Source organism: Protopterus annectens, chromosome 17.part0 (genome assembly GCF_019279795.1).
Source record: "Protopterus annectens isolate FY-2018-M chromosome 17.part0, PAN1.0, whole genome shotgun sequence".
NCBI lineage: Eukaryota > Metazoa > Chordata > Ceratodontiformes > Protopteridae > Protopterus > Protopterus annectens.
The window spans coordinates 159784962-159796983 of NC_056751.1; the positions used below are offsets into that span (position 1 = coordinate 159784962).

A 12022-nucleotide genomic window follows, 5' to 3' on the forward strand; every position below is an offset into this window, starting at 1 on the left:
ATTTGTCACTAATTTGCCAGAAAACCACAATTTTTTGAAAAACAGGCCAAAAATATGGGGCACAAATCTGGACATTCTGTGAACATATGTACAGTTGAGAGGTATGGGTGGTACACAAGTCAAAAATGGTACAACCCACACACTACATGATTCTTATAGGTTCATAGGTTCATAGGTTAGTACTAAGCTAACTGCCCTTGTGAGACATTTTATGCCTAGCCAATTATCCCTTGTGAGACTTGAACCCTCTACCTTGTGTTTGTAAGACAAACACCTTAACCATTAGGCCACCCCCCAACCTGTGTTTTACATACACACACAAACACACACACACACACACACACACACACACACACACACACACACACACACACACACACACACTTGCCAGTATTGAGATTAGAACCCCTGCCTATCCATTTATTTGTACTATAGTGTTACACAGTTACTGCATGTGCTACAGAACTTACTGGACTTACAGCTGGCCAAAGGTACTGATAACTGCACAGTTGAGGTAAAGTATTACTGGTGGCAGGAAGTCTGCCTTCAGTTTCTCCCATACATCTTGCTAGTTCTTTCTGTCTTGCACATCAAATAGCATTATAGCTTTGCACATCAACAGGTTATTGTATCAATAAGTGTACCACACCTGAGAGCCATCAGCAGTACTCGTTCATCATGGAATTACCCCCAGTACTTACTACTTATGACCACCCCTCCTGGCAGGATTGCAGTGTGGTTTTCTGTCCTTTCACCCATTAACCTGGTGCACTTGTCCATTCTGAGGCACTGTTGCAACTGCCTCATGTACACAGACAACCCTGTCCTCCAAACGTCAAACACTCAGACCAGTGAGACTTACCCCTATATCACCAAATGTGGAAATATGCACTCCCCAGCCAAGACAGGACTAGCTGATCAAGAGGATGAGATCAACACCTACACCACACCATGTGGATCACATAACTTGCCACAACAACCGCTATGACAGCCCTGACATACACTGAAAAGTCACACATCCACCTTCACAGAGGCACTCAATGGACATTTACACAAACAGCACAGACCAGCAAGACAGACACCCACTCAGACACCATGACATAGCACATGCCAAAGGACACATATGCCACCTACACAGTGTGCCCCTCAACCTAAGCTTCTAAGGCTGACCAACGTGCACAATTCAGTGATCATGGATGACTCAGTACTGTGGCACACAGATGTCCCACTCAGTATGTTGATTATGGAGGTGATAACAGCTGTCTATCACATGCCAGCATCCAACACATGACACACCCAGTCAGGAAACTCCACAACAGCTACAAGTATCACTCTGTCATCACTCATGAGGGTGTCAATGACCTAAGACACACCTCCCTGGGCTACATGACAAGAGACATGGTAGAACACTTGGATTATGTGGTCCAGGCAGGTGTGACAGTAGCCCAGAGCAGTATACTGCCATCACCCAGAATGTTTCTGCAGTACTTTCAACTGATAATTGACTGCAACATTGGCTTATGTGTTGTGTGTCATTCTCAGGGGATCTAGTATCTCTCTGCTTGGGATAACATGATTGACAGACCTCAATGCCTTGCCAGAGATGTTCTAAATCTATCAGCCCTGGGTTTCCAGGTACAGTATAAGTGTCTTGTCACCCCTATAGTGCCTTATTAGACAGTTTTTCAAATCAAATTACCACTGTAACATCTAGACATGTATGCAATCTGAGGGTCATGCTGCTCAACAGTAGGCATCTAACTGTCGAGATGCAGTCACTCAAAGCACTCCTCAGAGTAGAGGACATTGACATCTGTGCTGTAATGGAGGGGTGGTTCACAGCAGCAGACAGCAGCCCTGCACTAATAGGCTATAACACATTCCACAGCTGTCAGCGCCAAAACATGGACCACACCTCCACCGGTGGTGTTGTCTCCATATCCATAATGAATATGCACACCTCCAGACTAGTATCCCAGCATAATACATCGGAGGTACGTCCGGTAAAACTGACTTTGGGGAATATTGCAATCCACACCATAGCCTGCTATCGGTCCCCAGCTATGTCCCTAGACTGGCAATGCACATTCTTCAACACCCTGTCATATATGAAGATCCAACCCAACACTAACATAGTAGGAAACTTCAACTACCCCGCCATCATCTGTGGAAAGTAGTCAAGCACTAATACACTGGCCCAATGCTTCATAGAATTAATCAGTTCCAATGCCCTGGACTGACTCATACTGACCCCCATTAGAGGATGTAACAACCTTGACATGTGTTGATTACTTACATATGGGACTGTTGCTCGACCACAGTTGACAATCCCTACCTGGTCAGATCCAAACATGATGTAATCAACATGGAACTCAACATCTCACGCACACACCCCACAAAGGTAAACATCTTGCAAAATCTCTCCAATACTGACATTGCTGTCATAAAAACAGGGGTGGATGACTTCACTGCACCCATGCCAATGGGAAATAGCTGCATGACTGTTGCATCATACACATATGCACTGCACAGATATGTACATGGATGCATGGCACTAGTCATACCCAACAGAACACAGACACTGTCCTCCAAACACTGGTAGCCATTGTGATGGTCCCCCTCCCATTACTAATGTGTACAACAGAATGAGGACATTGTTGCAGAAAATGGTGATGTCCCAATACTGGTGAACTCCCTTATTAGCCTCAAACACAACTTGGGATCCTCATGGAATCACCTACAGGCAGCTATGAAGGCAGATTTGCAGCAGATGCTGACAACAATCACAAAAGCCTTTGAAAGTTATATAAACAACCTCCACAGCAATAACCACAAGTGCTGTGAGCTACTGCACAATGTTAATTCATATTCTGAGACAACAGATATTGGCTACAGTCTTGCCAACACATTCAGTGCCAGCTTTAGCCCTCTCCCCCATGGGACAATCACAATGGCAGACGAATACCAGGCACCCAGCATTACTGCAGGCCAGGTTAGAAATGAATTGTCCACAGGCAAGGATACAGCTTCCATGGGACCCCAACATATCTGTGGCTGTGTTCTACATGACATACAAAGAGAACTGGCACAACATCTGTGTGCCCTGGTCAGTCACAGCCTCACCTCAGGCTTTCTCCTTCCAAAATGGCACACTGCCACAGTCATCCCTCTCCATGAAGGGCTAGCATCTACAGACCCTGGGGATTATTGGGCCCTTAGCCTGACAAGTCTATTATGCACGGGTATGGGCGCATCATCAGGGACCTAACTGACCAAGATATGGGTGATCTCCTAACTCTGGACCCCACACAGCTTGGCTTTGTGAATGGCAGATCATACCTGCTCAACCTGGTTGACGTCTTTCAGTGAGTCACTGCATACAACCTACCTCAATCTGGCCAAAGCTTCTTATACTATTCCTCAGTCATGGATTATTGATAAGCACAACAAACTAGGCATAAACCCCTATATCAGTGGGTGGTTTGAAAATTGGTTCACAAAACACACAGTGTGACAGCAGCAAACTCCAAGTCAGATTGGCAAGCAGTCACGAGTGGAGTCCCACATAGATCAGTACTTGATAGTGTCCTGTCCAGCATCTACTTCTCAGGAATCCAGCCCAACACAGAGGATCTCTGGCTGACCAAGTTCACAGAGGACTGCAAGCTGGGAGCTATCATGAACTCCACAAGTTATGCAGACATCCTACACAAAGGCCTCAGTGAGATCAATGAGTAGTGTGGAAACCATGGCCAGAAGCTTAACACCACAAAAAGCATCATCATCCCCTTTGGTAAAACACTCAGTTCCCAGTAAGTTCCACATCAGTGGGAGCCCAATGAGCACTATAGGCATTAAAAGAGAGCTGGAGACACAGGTTGACAGCAACTTCTCCTTCAAGCACCACATTGCCACTGTGGTCAGTAAGTCCTTCTATATGGCACATTGCATTACCAAGAGTTTTGCATCTACAAAGACAGAGGTAATGATCTCTGTCTAATATTGAAGCAAAAAAGAAGAGAGCCAGCATACAGTGACCTGAAACAAATTTATTGGTAATAAACCATAAAAAACAACAAAAGAATCAGACCGGTTTCGGCCAGATCAAATCACAGCTTTCATCAGTGTAAAGAAAAAAAACATCAATTGTTGAGCCTTAAGTATACCCATCTGAAATCTCATTGGTTGAGTCTAAAAATATTCATTCAAACCAGGTGGAAATAATCCACCCAGTTTCACAATCCATTTTTTCTCTTTGGTGTTTAAAATAGAATGCCACCCTGTCTTATTAGATCTATTACCCTGTATTTTGTCAATAATCATAAATGAAAACTTGGCAGTTTGTGAATGGATTGTGAAACTGGGTGGATTATTTCCACCTGGTTTGAATGAATAATTTTAGACTCAACCAATGAGATTTCAGATGGGTATACTTAAGGCTTAACAATTTATGTTTTTTCTTTACACTGATGAAGGTTGTGATTTGATCTGGCCGAAACCGGTCTGATTCTTTTGTTGTTTTTTATGGTTTATTACCAATAACTTTGTTTCAGGTTACTGTATGCTGGCTCTCTTCTTTTTTGCTTCAACAGTTTTTGTTTTGAGCCGTGCATTTGCCTACCCAGCAGGAGTTCCTGTTTTGCAGTTACGCTTCCTCCTTCTTCCTGCTGGGGGCCTGTGATCCTGTTACTGACTGTCAGTAATTTCTGCCGTCCTATACCCATCTATTTTTTAGTTTTGTATATACATATCTTTTGTATTTGCATTGGTTTTGCCTAATTGGATATTGGAAGTACTGCACAAACCATGGTGACTGTCGGTATGGTTTTATTCTCTCTGGTTTGTCATTTGGACTAATGGATTAACCATCAGTTAGCGTCACCCATCTTCATTCAGCATTTTCCAACCACGTGGATTTTTGTCGAGTGGGCAGGAGACAATAGCATTTTCAGCTGCTACGTTGGTCATTTTTGCCTTCACGCTTCAGTTTTTTACCATTTGTGAGTTTTCCTGATGCCTTGGAAGGGGTATTCAGCATTTTTGTCCACCTATCAATGTCTTTTGGTCATGCTCACAATTTAAGTCTGTGAACGCAGGTACTGTTTTCTTTCATTTTTATTTTTCCACTGCAAGGAAGAAGTGGTTACATCAGTACTTGGACTTGTTTTTACCATCGTATTATTGTGGACATATTGTGGACATATTTACCCAATAATTTATACAATTATTGGTTGGAGTTGGGTGGTTCAGGTGTTTGGACTAAATCGGAAACATATATACAGCAACCCGCAAAGGTTCTTTTTTGTTTTTGTATGTGTCTAACAGTACTTTCTGGCTTTCTGGTCTGTATCACTAGGATCGGTCAGTCGGTTTTGTTAAATTTCAAATTTTGGGGTTTGACAACGGAGTGGGAATTATTCATTTTATTTTGCCATATTGTGGACTTTTTAGCTATTAGGATCAAGCAACCTATCTGAGTGGATCGCAAACTTTTCTTATCTGGACCAGTGGCTCAATATGGGAAGGTTAATGTTCACAATATGAGTCAGTGAACACAGGTACTGTTTTCCTTCATTCTTATTGTCATTGCAAGGAAGAAGTGGTTACATCAGCATTTTGGACTTGTTTTCACCATCGTAATATTGTGCAATCATTTATCTAATATTCATAACATTACTGTTTGTGGTTGAGGGGCTCATATGTTTTGGATTTAATTCCAAATGATATTATGCTTTGGCTTTATTTTTTTATATCTGTTTAAAAAATGTTTTCCTGTCATGATGCATTTTTTGTACTAAGTTTTGTCATTAATATTAAGCGACTTTGGTTAAGGATTGTAGATTTTCCTTTTTTTGGGATTAGTTGCTCAACACCTGACATCTAATGTATACAACTTGGGCCACTGAAAATAGGTATTATTCCCTTATTCTCATTGTGAGGTTGATTTGGTGACATTAGCTTTGAGTATTAATCTCTGCCTGTGGCTGAGTGGTTCTTTTTTGGACAAACTTCTAGAAACATATACATCATGTTTTGGTAAGCCTGTTTATAAGGGCTATCCTATTCCTTAATTGTCCAAGACCAATTTTGGTCCAATATTTCATGAGATTGAACCTTGGTATGTTCACTCTTTAGTCTGACTTTTCAGTCTGTTTTTTTCTATGTATAAGTATCACTATATGTTATATAATATCTAGTATACATAGTGTTATACAGGGTCATTGAATTTCTTATTGTTATTAGTTTATTAAGTATACACCACATTAAGATATTATATATCCCTTATACTTTGATTTTCTCTTGGTTTACATATATGGTGACCTTCAATTTGGGGGATTTATACATTTGCTAGCCTGGTTTATATAGACCAAAATATATTGGTCTTAATATATTACATTTCATTATACTGTTTTTTTTACTGTATCTGTTTTTCTTAGTTTTTTAGAGCCAGGTTGTTGTTATATTGGCCCATTGGTCAGTTATTTTCCTGTCTCAGCATCATCCTTTGCCATATTGCCTTAGCCACATTCTTGTTCAAACCAGTTCTTGCTTGTGCACAAATTATTCTATGAATGTATCATAGGGGCACAGCCTTAACCTATGAAAAATTCTTTTTTAGGTCTTTTATTCAGTAGTTTTGAGCTGTGATTGTCCCTTTAATATTCTTATCAAAATTATTTTAGCTGACATAGTTATACACTATTATTGTCAGCATTTTGAATCATGGATCTTTCCAGTTTGGTTACAGGATTATCTGCTGATAGGGAGGACCTTAGAGCTTTTGGCTTGGGATCCCTTTTACAGGAAAACACCAGTACTATGGATCAACCGGATTCAGAATCAATTTGTGCACTAGCATTTGAACAGTTACATAAACACCTTAGATCACTTAGATCAAATATATGGCATTCTAAATTGTTTAAGGCTTACTTGGCCAAAGGGATTACCCCTAGAGGTTTGAGAATACGTATCCAACCCCATGTTGGAGTTGCTGACCAGAAACTAACTGACCAATGGTCCTCAATACAACAACAGGCTACTATGTCCTTTGTGGATGCTTTATTCAAGTTCTATGATCGTGTTATTGACAAAGAAATAGATACGGTCACCAAGCTAGTAGGTGATGTAAAACCCTTTGAAGGTGAAACCTTCTTTAATAAACAACTCAACAAGGTAGCGACAGACCTCAACATTTTAGAGGAACAACTACGCACTAGAAAAATCAAAAAATTTCAAAGAGATCAGGGTGATTACCAGAGTGCTAATCCTTTTTTAAATTATACCAAACATGTTAGATTTACATCTAATTCTACAAGGACTCCCAAAAGAAAAAGACCTCGCTCTATCCTTAGGAAATCTAGCCCAGTTTCTGGCTCTTCAACTGAGGATATTTCATCATGTATTGATAATGAACTACAGTCAGTATCAGGCTCACCGTCCCCGAAAAGGACATCAGGGCCAATCCCTTTAGGCCCAGATACCAGCGTGGGGGGAGGAAACACAGGAAGTATAAACAATATACAATGTCTGTTGAAAATGGTCATGCAGAAATAAATGCTAATCCAAATATTAATGTTTTAAATTTGTCTGACTTTGTTTTATCACCTATCCACCTGTCAGTATTGAATAAAGGACTTTCTTTTGTACCTGGTTTCATGGTTTCTGAGGATATATTGGCTCAGGATGTGGTATCATTTTGTAGAAATCTTAATCTTAAATTGTTTTTTGGTGACACTGAAAACTATAGTGGAGATAGATTTGTATATCACAAATCTTCTTTCAACCTACCTATGCATCCATTGGTACATCAGTTTCAAAATAGTATTCTCAAAGATCTTCATTTTTCTAGATCTGATGTACGTTTTAAATCTAATAATATTTCTTTGGCTGAAAAAGAAGCTATTTTGGAACTGCAGAACAATAAAAATATTGTTATTATTTCTGCTGATAAAGGTGGGGCTGTAGTTATCCTAAACTGGTGTGATTATGACAAAGAGGCTAACAGACAACTGTCGGATCAGAGATATTACTCTCCAATGACCATCAATCCAACTTTTAGGTTTAAAAAACAAATCGAGGAGTTCTTGTTTTGGGTGAGGGATGAAGCTATTATTACTAATGATATTTTACAACAGCTTATGGTTCAGGATTCAGCAACCCAATATATTTATTTTTTACCCAAAGTCCACAAGAACCCCATCAATCCGCCTGGTAGACGTATTGTTTCAGAGAGAGGGTATATTATGGAACCTCTGTCACTATATCTCACCAAACATCTGAAGCCCTTACTTAGTCTGATACGGTCACGACTACATGATACCACCAACTTTTTACAAATTATCTCAGATTGCCAGTTGGAGCCAGATTGATTGATGTGTACTCTTGATGTCAGTTCTTTATATACCAATATTCCACATCAGGCAGGTTTGGAGTCTTTGGCCTATTGGCTGGATGTGGCGGGCTTATACCAACCGAATTTCAATTCTTTTTTGGTTAATTTAGCTAAATTTGTTCTTACAAGTAACATCTTCTTTTATCAGAATAATTGTTATTGGCAAATGAAAGGCACCGCTATGGGGGCTTCGTTTGCCCCTATATATGCGGATCTATTTATGGCCTTTGTTGAAAAACATGTCATCTATGATTGCCATAACAATTTATTCTTGGAATATATTGACATCTGGAGACGTTACTTGGACGATGTTTGGATGGTGTGGAAAGGTGATGTACAGGGCTTACATGATTTTATATCTTATTTGAATAACAACATTTGGGGCCTACAATTTACTGTTCATTATGATATGAACACAATCACTTTTCTTGATGTCCTAATTACTAGATTATCTGACCATACTTTAGGTACAGATGTATTTAGGAAGCATCCTGAGTATAGCACCATCCTTCATGCCTCGAGTTTTCACCCGCCACATGTTGCACGCAATATCCCCAAATCACAATTTATTCGGATGAAGCAAATCTGTTCTAATGATTCTTCGTTTCAATTACAGCGGAAGTATCTTATTGACAGATTCAGATCCAGGGGATATTGCATGGGTCATGTATTAAGAGCCAGCAATCTGGTAAATTCCTTAGATAGGCAAAATTTATTGACTTACAAGGACCAAACTAGTACTAACACTGCACCCCTTAGGTTTACCACTACCTATGCCAGGAATACTGACCATTTAATACAGATTATACACAGGCATTGGAATATATTGCAATGTGACCATGAATTAGCAAATATGTTACCTGACAGATGTCTATTTTCATTTCATAAAGGGAGAAATCTTGGTTCCTGTTTTAATCATTACAAACATGGTGCTATGGATCGACAACCATAATATTTGCAGACTACCTTGACAGGTGATCCATTGACAGGTTGCTTTCCATGTGGCCATTGCACCAATTGTGATAAAGTGAACAAATCTAAACAGTTTTCTAGCAGAAATTGTTCACTGGTTTATGATTTAGATTTTTTCACTAACTGTAGTACTGACTGGGTGGTGTATTTGGCCACATGTCAGTGTGGCTCATTTTATGTTGGTCAAACCTCTCGTCCATTCAGAATTAGAATTTCTGAGCACATCAGTAATATCAAAAACAAGAAGGCTAATAATGCACTTTATAAACATTATCTGGTCCATAAAACGGCCAAGTTTTCGTTTATGAATATTGACAAAATACAGGGTAATAGATCTAATAAGACAGGGTGGCATTCTATTTTAAATACCAAAGAGAAAAAATGGATTGTGAAACTGGGTGGATTATTTCCACCTGGTTTGAATGAATATTTTTAGACTCAACCAATGAGATTTCAGATGGGTATACTTAAGGCTCAACAATTTATGTTTTTTCTTTACACTGATGAAGGCTGTGATTTGATCTGGCCGAAACCGGTCTGATTCTTTTATTGTTTTTTATGGTTTATTACCAATAAATTTGTTTCAGGTCACTGTATGCTGGCTCTCTTCTTTTTTGCTTCAACAGTTTTTGTTTTGAGCCGTGCATTTGCCTGCCGAGCAGGAGTTCCTGTTTTGCAGTTACTCTGTCTAATATTCCCTCATTAGACCACTCCTCAAGTATTATGGCCCATTTGCCATGTATCTCACTAGACACCTGCTACAGCTAGAGAAGCCACATAAGCACCTCACAAATTGGGTTTCTAGACATTAAACACACATCCTACACAGACAGACTCAGCAAACCCAAGCTATTGTCTGTGTCATATCACTTAATTAGCAGCTATCTGTGCTTGACTTACAAAGCCATGTCTGACTCAGCTGGTTTAGAAATGCTACATATAAATCCATCCACACTACAAACTGTAGAGACCTCTACCTCAGCACCACAGTCACCACAACATGCTGGAGGGACAGGTCCCCCACCAAAAGACTGCACATGCCCTGGAATACACTTCCCATACATGTCATGCAGAGCACCTGGCTGACCCTATTCCAGAGAAATCTTGATGACTAGATGGGTAATAGACAGTTCAACCCAAGGATCACTGCAGTGGCTATACTTGATACAGGCACTGGGATGTAACATCGGGTGGCACAATGGCAGGGCCCTTCTATGCGCTAGGCTTGTTAATGCTCCTGGGCCATTACCTACTACACACTTGTGAACCTATAAAGGGAATGACATCGGCAGGACTGATAAAGTAGTGCAGTGGGTGTTAAACTTATCAAAATACTTTATCCTACAAACAGGCACACACTTGCCAGATGGGAGAGTAGAACCCCTACCTAACTAGTGATCTATACCATAGTGTTACTCAGTTACCACATGCACTACAGAGCTTACTAGGCTGAAATTTGGCCAAAGGTGCTGATATGGGGAATGACATCAGCAGGAATGATAAAGTAGGGCAGTGGGTGGGAAACATATCAAAATACTTCTACTTACACACATACATAGACATTTGCCAAATACAAGAGTAGAACCCTGCCAAACTAGTAATTTGTATTATAGTGCTAAGCATTTATCAAATACACTACTGATCTTATAGGGCTGAAAGCTGGCCAAGGTTGCTGATAAAGGACTGACATTATCTGGACTGATAAGGTGGGGCACTGTGAAGTGTCGTGGGTGGGAATGGCATAAAACTGTTTCACCTATAAACAAACAAAATCACAGCACTCTCAGTCTTCCACACACAACTGTCACACGTTTCTACATTTGCCAGGACTGAGATTAGAACTCCTACCTAACTAGTTATTTGTACTATCATGTTATGCAATTATCACACATGCCACAGAGCTTATGGGGCTAAGGCCTGACGGAAGGCACTTCTAAGATGACTGATATCTGCAGGACTGCTAAATTAGGGAAAGAGGAAGTGTGCTGGGTTGGAATGGATCCAAAAGCATTTAGTTGTGAACACACACACACACACACACACACACACACACACACACACACACACACACACCACCCACCCACAAACACACATTTACATTTGCCAGGACTGAGATTAGAACTCCTATCTAACTAGTTATTTTATACTATAGTGTTATGCAGTTATCCCACACACTACCGAGCTTAATGGGCTGGGTCTAACAAAGTGACTTCTATGGTAACAGATATCTTCAGAACTGCTAAGGTGGGGCAATGGAAAGTGCACTGGGTGAGGAAGGCCTGATCATTCCTAGATCCTACTAATATTTCTCTAAATGTATGAGCATGCCCAGTGTGCCCTTCTATAGTACATGTGGGACTTCATTCCAGGGATTGTTGTACTCCAGTCCAGTTTATTTTGTGCTACAGCCATACCTCTCAACCTGTTGGTGCAGTATATCTGGAGATAGCCTATCCAATTGTGGGGACAATAGGCCATACAATGATTGTGACAATTTATCTCAGTAATGTATGAGTTGTTAGGGTTACAGGGCTTGTTTTAGCAGACATTTGTCTGTCATACATACCATTTGACACTGTCATGTATTGTTTCAGTACCTGGTGACATACCTCCTCAGATCATCACAGTGATTTACCAGAGGAATACAGGTTTATGGGC

General features: G+C 40.3%; 1 long non-coding RNA gene across 1 annotated transcript in view; it reads right to left on the reverse strand.

The window, feature by feature from the left end:
* The window catches only part of LOC122791382, a 679387-nt gene that overhangs the window by 164040 nt on the left and 503325 nt on the right, over positions 1-12022 (reverse strand). The window lies entirely within an intron of this gene.